The sequence below is a fragment of the Squalius cephalus genome (genome assembly GCF_949319135.1).
Source record: "Squalius cephalus genome assembly, chromosome: 17".
Taxonomy (NCBI): Eukaryota; Metazoa; Chordata; class Actinopteri; order Cypriniformes; family Leuciscidae; genus Squalius; species Squalius cephalus.
In genome coordinates this window covers 22165029-22175942 of record NC_137138.1, presented here as the reverse complement: position 1 = coordinate 22175942, position 10914 = coordinate 22165029, and the positions used below count along the sequence as shown (strand labels likewise).

Here is a 10914-nt window from a genome sequence, read left to right as displayed (position 1 = left end):
CCACTGTGGTGCCCTTGAGAAAGACCCTTAACTAGGTGTGTAACAGTGAGAAAGTGAACAGGACATTTCTGATAAAGACAGGTGGGCTGTGATGTCCCCTGAATAGACATGTTTAGCAATTCTAAAATTACAAAATATTTTTAAAGCAGTTACTGAAAACATACATGTTCAAATCCAGCTAATTTCATTCTACTTCAGATAATTTACTTTCTGAAAGAAACTCTCAAAAGGCTACATTAATAATTTACAGTAATAACTTTGACTGTATCATTAAACATACTTTATACTATGGTATACCGTTGTATAAGTTCAAATTAACTTTTAGCCTACTAGCTAATTTTAGCCAAACTCAGTTAGCCAAATTCAGTTGACAATGTGGGCATCATTTCTTTCGGTTCATTCATGTCAAACAAGTAAAACTCTAGCACGTGAATCTAATAATACAAAATGTACGTACCCAACAGTAGATTTCTAATAATATGGGCCTCAATTCCTCCTCTCTCCGTGGTTGTTCAAACTTCAGTGTTCCGGAGTGAGTCTATGGGGAAAACGCGTTAACATCTCGTGAGATAATCTAACCTATCGCGGGATTTGGTAATGTCGGGAGATCTTTTGTTACATCTTGGCAGCACAGTTTTGGCAATTACATCCAACTCAGACATAAATGGTGACCAGATATATTTCTGTTTTACATGTATATGCATACATTCCATAAAAAAAAACACACAAAAAAAACACACAACGTATCAGGTAGGCTACAGGTTGAAATAATGACTAGAATGCAGAGGCTTTTCATTCACTTAACCACACTAGGAACTGTGTGATTATAATTTATTTAAACAAGATAAAGTAAATATATTTACTTTGTATACAATTTGTTTATTTCATAAAGATAATTCCTGTTTTTTTTCTGTCTTGCTTGACTAGACGTGTAAAAGACATCAGTGGACGTCTGTTCACAGCCTTGACGTGTAAAGGACGTCAGTGGACGTCTTCAACCTCTTAAAAACTACTTGGGCAATTAAATTAATTTTTGCAGTATTAACCATGCAAGGATTAAGCACAGCTTTTGCATATTTCACAAGGATTCCATGATGGAGGGTCATGATGGACTATAAATGCACGTGTAAAAGACGTCGCCAGGTGACGTCCTCTCACCCGATACACTATATTGAACTACACGTAGCTAAAAGTCAAAATAACAATTATACATGCAACCCCAGAGAACTGTAGACATGTACAAATGTATCTGAATGCATTTTTAGGAAATGTTCTGTGTTACATATTTTTACCGATTTATGCCGTCATACCGCGACTATTTTTGGCCAGGGACACGACGTTGCCGTCGGACCAATGTTTGCTGGGGCATGTCTCATCAAACGTTAAAACATGTAAACGTCTGGGAGAATGAGTAGAGCAGACATGTAGATCTGAATAAGAGTGACGACGCAAAAAAGAGCTATATTCGGTACGGTTTTCTGTGCGCACACACCCGACCCGCGAAGCGTGCAGCCACTCACATAGACACCTAGGCCTATACAGCGCGCGAGTACGGAATTGAGCTCTCTTTCGTTTCTGAATCGACAAATACACACAACATTATGTCTAAATGTCCGTTTTGGAGAGTATTCACGTAAATAATGTGGGTTATGTCTTAAACAGTTGTGAATGTATCATGTGCATCAGTGCAATTGGATCCGCATGTCATTCGACATGATCCGATGTCTTAAAGTGACAGTTGGTAATAAATAATGCGGTCTGTGTCCTTAATATTGTTTAAGCAACAAAAGAAAAAGAGAAAAGCATTCACTGCTCGTTAATAGCTTTAAAATAAGGATTAATTATATTTAATTCATACAAATAAATATGTCTGTTTGAAAGAATAGAGAATGATGTATGCAAGTTATAAAGAATTCATATAGGCTATCATTCATTGAAAAAGAAGACTGTGTTTAGGAAAAGTGGTTTTATTTAATTTTAAGACATTTTTTAAGTTACAGTAGTTAAATCTGTGTCTGTATTGCACGTTCAAACTTTAAAATCATTCATATTAGCAGGTTAATGTTTTCTCTGGGAGTATATGGGTTTGGAAATTTTAGAGAAATTCTAAATGAATGCATTTCAATTTAAACCCATTATATTTTAAATCAAAATTTGCTGTCAAAATTAACACTGATGTGAGATTATCTTTTGTGAAAAAGCTACAGTCAGTGTTTTTGACATTAAGAATAAAATAAAATACATGTTTTGTATTACAGCCGTTAAATCTGTGTATGTATTGCATATTCAAACCTTAATACCATTCCATAACAGACTGATGTAAACATTTAGTCAGGTCAACTGTCGACTAGATTTAGTCGACTAAAATCTGCTAATATTTGTTCTACTAAAACAAAACTACCCTTGTGAAAAAAAAGTGCACTTAAGTGTACTTTTATAAAGTGTACTTATTACATAAATAATATACTTTAAATATATACACTTAAGTGTGAATTAAATGCCATCTTTTCGGCGCACTTAATGCACATTAAGTGTAATTAATTTCAAATATATTATATATTAAGTTGAAATAAAATGTAATAAGTTGCCATTAAGAGTGATTTTTTGGAACAACTTAATTGGTACTTTATTACAACTTTATATATACTTTCATAATTGCTTCTAGTGTTTTTAAAATATACTTAAAGTGCACTACAAAATGTAATGACACGCAATTAATGTGATTTAAAATACACTTTAATGTCAGTTAACAATACACTTAAGTGTGAATTAAATGCAATGTTTTCGACACACTGAATGCACATTAAGTGCAATTAATTTAAAATATATCACATATTAAGTTGAAATAAAATGTAATAAGTTGCCATTAAGATCGATTTTTTGGAACAACTTAATTGGTACTTTATTACAACTTTATATCTACTTTCATAATTGCTTCTAGTGTTTTTAAAATATACTTAAAGTGCACTTCACAATATAATGACACGCAATTAATGTGATTTAAAATATACTTTAATGTCAGTTAACAATACACTTAAGTGTGAATTAAATGCAATGTTTTCGACACACTGAATGCACATTAAGTGCAATTAATTTCAAATATATCACATATTAAGTTGAAATAAAATGCAATAAGTTGTCATTAAGAGTGCTTTTTTGGAACAACTTAATTGGTACTTTAATACAACTTTATATCTAATTTCATAATTACTTCTAATATATTCAAAATATAGTTAAAAGTGCACTACACAATATAATGACACGCAATTAATGTGATTTAAAATATACTTTAATGTCAGTTAACAATACACTTAAGTGTGAATTAAATGCACTGTTACAATCAACAAAAACTAAATGTAAAACCCTCTAAATTTACTGACAAAATAATCTCTAAAAGAAATACATAAAAACCTTTCTGTTGATGCACAAGAAAACACCAAGAAACACTATGCATAAACACAAACAGTTTTGGAAAGAGACCTTTGGGTAATGCTTTACAAAAATATATTAGTTACCTACTTCAGTTAACATGAACTAAGAATGAATAATACTTTAAGCATTTATTAGTCTAAGTAAGATAATATTAGTCTTGGTTAGATCATGTTGGCTAAAAACTAAACTAATATTAACAAATGAGACCTAATTAAAAGTGTTACCGAACCTTGTTATTTAGCTTTTAAAGGGATACTCTACTTTAAAATGAAAATTCTGTCATCATATACTCACCCTCATGTTGTTTCAAACCTGTATGAATTTCTTTCTTCTGCTGAACAGAAAGAAAGATATTTAGAAGAATGTTAGTAACCAGACAGATTTTGGTACCATTGACTTCCATTGTAGAAAAAAAAAAAAAAATCAATGGTCAATGGTACCAAAAACTGGTTACTAACATTCTTCTAAATATCTTTCTTTATGTTCAGCAGAAGAAAGAAATTCATACAGGTTTGAAACAACATGAGGGTGAGTATATGATGACAGAATTTTCATTTTAAAGTGGAGTATCCCTTTAAACCTTTACCAGCACCAACATTAAACAGGACCAAATGCTTACTCCAGCATTACAGTGAATCTAAATTTGTCTAAAAAAAAAAAAAAAAAAAAAAAACTGAAGAACTCCAAAAGCACAAAAAACAAAATTATTTGTCACCCAATTTTTTAAGTTGTTGGAATGTCGCAGATGCTCTCCAGTATGTGAATGGAAATGTTTCAAAGATGCAGGAAAGTCAGAAAAAATGCCTTGAGGAAAAAAACAAAAAAACAGAAAATTTGTTTATAATACAGATCCAGTCCATCTGTCAGGCTTTTGGGTGGATTAAGTAGGAGACGAACACGAAGATGATGAATTCCAAGATTTTAATTCTAACATAAGCAAATAAAAACAAAAAGGGAGCGTGTGCTCAGAACATAGATAACCTAACATAAACATTGACCGACAAGTGATGAGTGAACAGAAGGAACTTAAATACACAGACAGATGAACACAAGACAGGTGATGCAGATGATGATGATGATGACGAACAGGCGGGTAATGAAGGGAGTGAGTTCAGGTGTGGAAACAAGGAGGATTCTGGGAACTGTAGTGCAGACAGGACGATGACAGACGGTGAATGTGACATTACTCCCCCCTCCCGGTAGGCGCGACCTCGCGCCGTAGAAAGACCAAAGGGGTGGGAGGGTGGGCGCCCTGGAGGCTGACGGGGAAGACAAGGCAAGGGAGACAAGGCAGGAAGCCTCCAGGGCGGAGCAGACTGTGGGTGTGGTCACGGTGGAGCAGGCTGTGGGCGTGGCCAGGACGGAGACGACCCCTCGGGCGGCCACGGCGGTGAGGACCCTTCGGGTGGCCACGGTGGAGAGGACCCTTCGGGTGGCCAGGGCGGTGATGTCCCCTCAGGCGACCACGGCAGTGAGGACCCTTCGGGTGGCCATGGCGGTCCGGACCCTTCGGGTGGCCAAGGCGGAGAAGACCCTTCAGGTGGCCACGGCGGTGAAGACCCTTCAGGTGGCCACGGCGGTGAAGACCCTTCAGGTGGCCACGGCGGTGAAGACCCTTCAGGTGGCCATGGTGGTGAGGACCCCTCAGGTGGCCAGGACGGAGCCCTATGGCCCCCCCCAAAAAAATACTTGGGAAAAGTCCCGGGTACCAGAGAGGGCTCGGTGCTGGGCAGCGACGAGGGCTCGGTGCTGGGCAGATCCAGCGACGAGGACACGGTGCTGGGCAGATCCAGCGACGAGGGCTCGGTGCTGGGCAGATCCAGCGACGAGGGCTCGGTGCTGGGCAGATCCAGCGACGAGGGCTCGGTGCTGGGCAGATCCAGCGACGAGGGCTCGGTGCTGGGCAGATCCAGCGGTGAGGGCTTTGTGCTGGGCAGATCCAACGATGAGGGCTTTGTGCTGGGCAGATCCAGTGATGAGGGCTTTGTGCTGGGCAGATCCAGCGATGAGGGCTTTGTGCTGGGCAGATCCAGCGATGAGGGCTTTGTGCTGGGCAGATCCAGCGATGAGGGCTTTGTGCTGGGCAGATCCAGCGATGAGGGCTTTGTGCTGGGCGGGACCAGCGGCGAAGAGGGCTCTGAGCTGGGCAGGACCAGCAGCGAAGAGGGCTCTGAGCTGGGCAGGACCAGCGGCGAAGAGGGCTCTGAGCTGGGCAGGACCAGCGGCGAAGAAGGCTCTGAGCTGGGCAGGACCAGCGGCGAAGAAGGCTCTGAGCTGGGCAGGACCAGCGGCGAAGAAGGCTCTGAGCTGGGCAGGACCAGCGGCGAAGAAGGCTCTGAGCTGGGCAGGACCAGCGGCGAAGAAGGCTCTGAGCTGGGCAGGACCAGCGGCGAAGAAGGCTCTGAGCTGGGCAGATCCAGCGATGAGGGCTTTGTGCTGGGCAGATCCAGCGATGAGGGCTTTGTGCTGGGCGGGACCAGCGGCGAAGAGGGCTCTGAGCTGGGCAGGACCAGCGGCGAAGAGGGCTCTGAGCTGGGCAGGACCAGCGGCGAAGAAGGCTCTGAGCTGGGCAGGACCAGCGGCGAAGGCTCTGAGCTGGGCAGGACCAGCGGCGAAGAAGGCTCTGAGCTGGGCTGGGACCAGCGGCGAAGAGGGCTCTGAGCTGGGCGGAACCAGCGGCGAAGAGGGCTCTGAGCTGGGCGGAACCAGCGGCGAAGAGGGCTCTGAGCTGGGCGGAACCAGCGGCGAAGAGGGCTCTGAGCTGGGCGGAACCAGCGGCGAAGAGGGCTCTGAGCTGGGCGGAACCAGCGGCGAAGAGGGCTCTGAGCTGGGCAGGACCAGTGGCGAAGAAGGCTCTGAGCTGGGCAGGACCAGCGGCGAAGAGGGCTCTGAGCTGGGCGGAACCAGCGGCGAAGAGGGCTCTGTGCTGGACGGGACCAGCGGTGAAGGCTCTGTGCTGGACGGGACCAGCGGTGAAGAGGGCTCTGAGCTGGGCGGAACCAGCGGCGAAGAGGGCTCTGTGCTGGACGGGACCAGCGGTGAAGGCTCTGTGCTGGACGGGACCAGCGGTGAAGAGGGCTCTGAGCTGGGCGGAACCAGCGGCGAAGAGGGCTCTGAGCTGGGCAGGACCAGCGGCGAAGAGGGCTCTGAGCTGGGCGAAACCAGCGGCGAAGAGGGCTCTGTGCTGGACGGGACCAGCGGCGAAGAGGGCTCTGTGCTGGACGGGACCAGCGGCGAAGAGGGCTCTGTGCTGGACGGGACCAGCGGTGAAGGCGCTGTGCTGGACGGGACCAGCGGTGAAGAGAGCTTTGAGCTGGACGGAATAAAAGAAAACAAAATCTCTGCGGGCATGATGCTGTCAGTCTTTAGCTCGGCGGGCATGAAGCTCACTGTCTCAGGCGCGGCGGGCATGACGCTCACAGTCTCAGGGGCGGCGGGCACGACGCATACTGCCTTGGTCTCGGCAGCTCTGACGTGAAGTGCGGGCTCGGCTGGACTGGCGTGAAGTGCAGGTTCGGCTGGACTGGCGTGAAGTGCAGGCTCGGCTGGACTGGCGTGAAGTGCAGGCTCGGCTGGACTGGCGTGAAGTGCAGGCTCGGCTGGACTGGCGTGAAGTGCAGACGGTGACATGGCGTGCCACGGGAGGAAGCTCTCCAGACAACAGGAGAGTGCCTCTCTCCAGTCCTGACCGGAGAGATCTGGAAGCTCCCTCGGGTCGACCTCCTTGGCCCCAAGCCGGTAACACGCCTTGATCGTCTCGTCATCCAGCGAGCAGGAGGCAGCAAGAGGAACAAACCCCCAGGTGAATTGGAACAGATCGCGGCTATCCCGAGCCAAAGCCGCGATCTGTCCAGCGAGCTCCCAGCTCATCTTTTTGGTCGGTCAATCTGTCAGGCTTCTGGGTGGATGAAGTAGGAGACGAACACGAAGATGATGAATTCCAAGATTTTAATTCTAACATAAGCAAATACAAACAAAAAGGGAGCGTGTGCTCAGAACATAGATAACCTAACATAAACATTGACCGACAAGTGATGAGTGAACAGAAGGAACTTAAATACACAGACAGATGAACACAAGACAGGTGATGCAGATGATGATGATGACGAACAGGCGGGTAATGAAGGGAGTAAGTTCAGGTGTGGAAACAAGGAGGATTCTGGGAACTGTAGTGCAGACAGGACGATGACAGACGGTGAATGTGACACCATTATTATATTTGGCTCAATTGAATGAAAAAGATAGATATACAGTTGCGCTTCAAAGTTGATATACACCTTGCAGTATCTGCACAATTTTAGCAATAATAGGGATCACAAAAATGTATACGTTTTATTTTTATTTAGAACTACCCTGATGAAGCAGTTTATTCTGCAAGGTGTATGTAAACTTTTGACTGTTAACTGTTGATGAATGTGTGATGTGATTGATTACCTCAGTCACCAGGGCCACATCGTAGTAGAAAGCTGGCCAAGGTTCCTTCTATTTCCCACAAACAGCAGGATTCCACTGACTACGCCATCTTTACTGACACTGGGCTTAAAGTGATTCAAAATAGAGAACCTTTTAATTGCTACTTTACAGGGAATTAAGCATAACTTTATCAATTACACAAATATAGATATATGACCCATGCAAACCCAGGACCAATGCAAATTAAGAAAGGTATTCTTACATTTTAAGCTTGCCCCACATCTTCATGAAGGATGTTCCTGTTCCTGTATTTACCACGGTTGACACAGCAATGCTGCAAGCCTTCTTCCTTTGGTTTGTTACCTATAAACTATATGATGATTATAGGGGCATGTGTAAATGCACAGGTGCGAATTTATTACTTGCACCAGCAAAATATTCAAAGCATTTAAAAGCTATAGGGATAGTTAGTGACTTGAAAGTAGTGTTTTAGCTTGATCAGGATGTGCTGTCATGATAAATCTTGTAACATCACCTCATCAATACAGGTCTGTGATTCCACACCGCTTGCACTGTATCTCCAATAACAAATATGAACTGATCCTGCAAAAAGAATGTTTAAATCCAGATAAACACAAAATTATTACATATTCCAAACCAAATAGTAATTGAACAACTCTTTAAATACAAAATTAAATTGAACACATTACAAGCATTTTTTCTAGAGGTGGGTAATATATTAAATATTTATGGTGGTTATAAGATTGATTATTTTAATTAAATGTAAATAAACGTCTTCGAGTGTTACAATATTGGATCAGCATTCAGCAAATTTTTAGTAGCTTGTTTAAAATAATTTAAAAAGTAAGTTTAGTTTTTAAAAAAAATCTGCAACCAAATTCCTCGAACACGACCACACACGCCTTCCTCACATTACAATGCAAGACATTATTAGAATGCAATCATATATAAATTATTGAAAAAATGATTAATTCACCTCCCGAGTCTATTGAGTTTATAATATCTACGATTAATGCACTCAGCAACTGACATGTTACGGAGAAAAAAAAAATAACTAAAGAAAGCATCAAGATATACTTACTTGACTGATTATTTGCAGCATAACGTCTCATCTGCAAACAAACATCCAAACGTGGTGCTCCTTTTGTTCTCTTGTTTGGCTAGCTTCAGTATCATCACGCATCGCAAACGGATGGCAAAACACAACAGCGCATTTTTCAAACTCTAGTGAAGTAGAGCGTCATAATGACGTAGTATTTATCGCGCATGTGCATTAAACAACATATTCATATATCATGCATGGTTAAATGTTATTTCAGCTTTTCTGTTTAAGTTGAAGTTGTTCTAACTCATTGTGTTGTTAAACTCTGTAAGTTCACAAAACTTTACTCATTAACCTAACTAAAAGTCAATCTTTTTTTCAATGTAGTGTAGTGTGATTAAAATTAAATGTATTTTAACTGAATTTAAATGCAAATTCATTTTGTTTACATTTGTTTAACTTTTGCTCACAATTAATACAATTAAATGTGTGTTTAATTGACTTAGAACAACATAATGATATTGAAAGTATTATGTTCACAGATGTAAAGTAGCTACAACACATTACTATTAGGCTCCTCTCGTATATTACATTTTATTTTCAAATATTATGTAGAAAGCTGACACTAGTTGAGTTCATAGAGCAAGGGCTGGTGATAAAAATGTCAACAATAAGTTGTACTGGATTATACTGTATAAGCGGATGTATTGGAAAAATACATTTCAACTGCATAATGCACACAGTATATATTATAGACAAAACACATTTAAAATACATTAACAAATTAATTTTGGACAACACACTTGAGTTGGAATTAAAATCAATTATTTTCCATGTTTTCCATTAAATCTGTTATTTTATTTAGTATATTAGTCAATACATCAAAATAAATTTCCTTTAATAACTTATAACTTTAACTTTAATAAATTTAAAACACTATAAATCATAATTATTTAAAATGTATGTTTAAGTAAAACTTAGTAGACATTACAAAGTGCATTTTTTAAAACATGCACTTAAGTGTGTTTATAAATATTGTCATGAAAGTGTTCTTTCTTTAAGTAACATTTAATTAGACATTATTAAAAAGTGCATTTGTAAAAAGTGCACTTAAGTGTGTTTATAAAAAATTATGATGAAAGTGTACTTTCTTTAAGTTAAGCTTAATTAGACATTATTACAAAGTGCATTTTTAAAAAGTATACTTAAGTGTGTTAATAAATATTGTGATGAAAGTATACTTACTTTAAATTAAACTTAATTGGATATTATTACAAAGTGCATTTGTAAAAAGTGCACTTAAGTGTGTTTATAAATATTGTGATGAAAGTGTACTTTCTTTAAGTTAAGCTTAATTAGACATTATTACAAAGTGCATTTTTAAAAATGCACTTAAGTGTGTTTATAAATATTGTGATGAAAGAGTACTTACTTTAAGTTAAACTTAATTGATATTATTACAAAATGCATTTGTAAAAAGTGCACTTAAGTGTGTTTATAAATATTATGATAAAAGTGTACTTTCTTTAAGTAAAACTTAATTAGACATTATTACAAAGTGCATTTTTAAAAAGTGTATTTAAGTGTGTTAAGAAATATTGTGATGAAAGTGTACTTACTTTAAATTAAACTTAATTAGATATTATTATAAAGTGCATTTGTAAAAATTGTACTTAAGTGTGTTTATAAATATTGGGATGAAAGTGTACTTACTTTAAGTTAAACTTAATTAGATATTATTACAAAGTGCATTTGTAAAAAGTGCACTTAAATGTGTTAATAAATATTGCCATTAAAGTGTATTCCCTTTAAGTGCACTTAAGTGGTCTTTAATTTTAATTTTATTATGTTATCTGCAAGTGCACTTTTCAAAAAGTATACTTTTATTATTTTAAGCACACAAAAAGTGCGCTTTCAATACAATTAAGCACACTTCTTTTTCACAAGGGTAGACTAAGACTAAAAGACTTAAGACTAGACTAAGACTAAAACTCTTATGATATTTA

The 10914-nt window shown here is 39.8% G+C and overlaps 1 long non-coding RNA gene across 1 annotated transcript; it reads right to left on the bottom strand.

The window, feature by feature from the left end:
* Positions 1-7896: 7896 nt before the first annotated feature.
* On the bottom strand, positions 7897-9051 carry LOC307174708. The gene is made up of 4 exons (XR_013824027.1): positions 8948-9051; positions 8381-8448; positions 8108-8208; positions 7897-7970 (listed from the first exon to the last, which is right to left on the bottom strand). It is a non-coding gene; the product is annotated as an uncharacterized lncRNA (long non-coding RNA).
* Positions 9052-10914: the final 1863 nt, after the last annotated feature.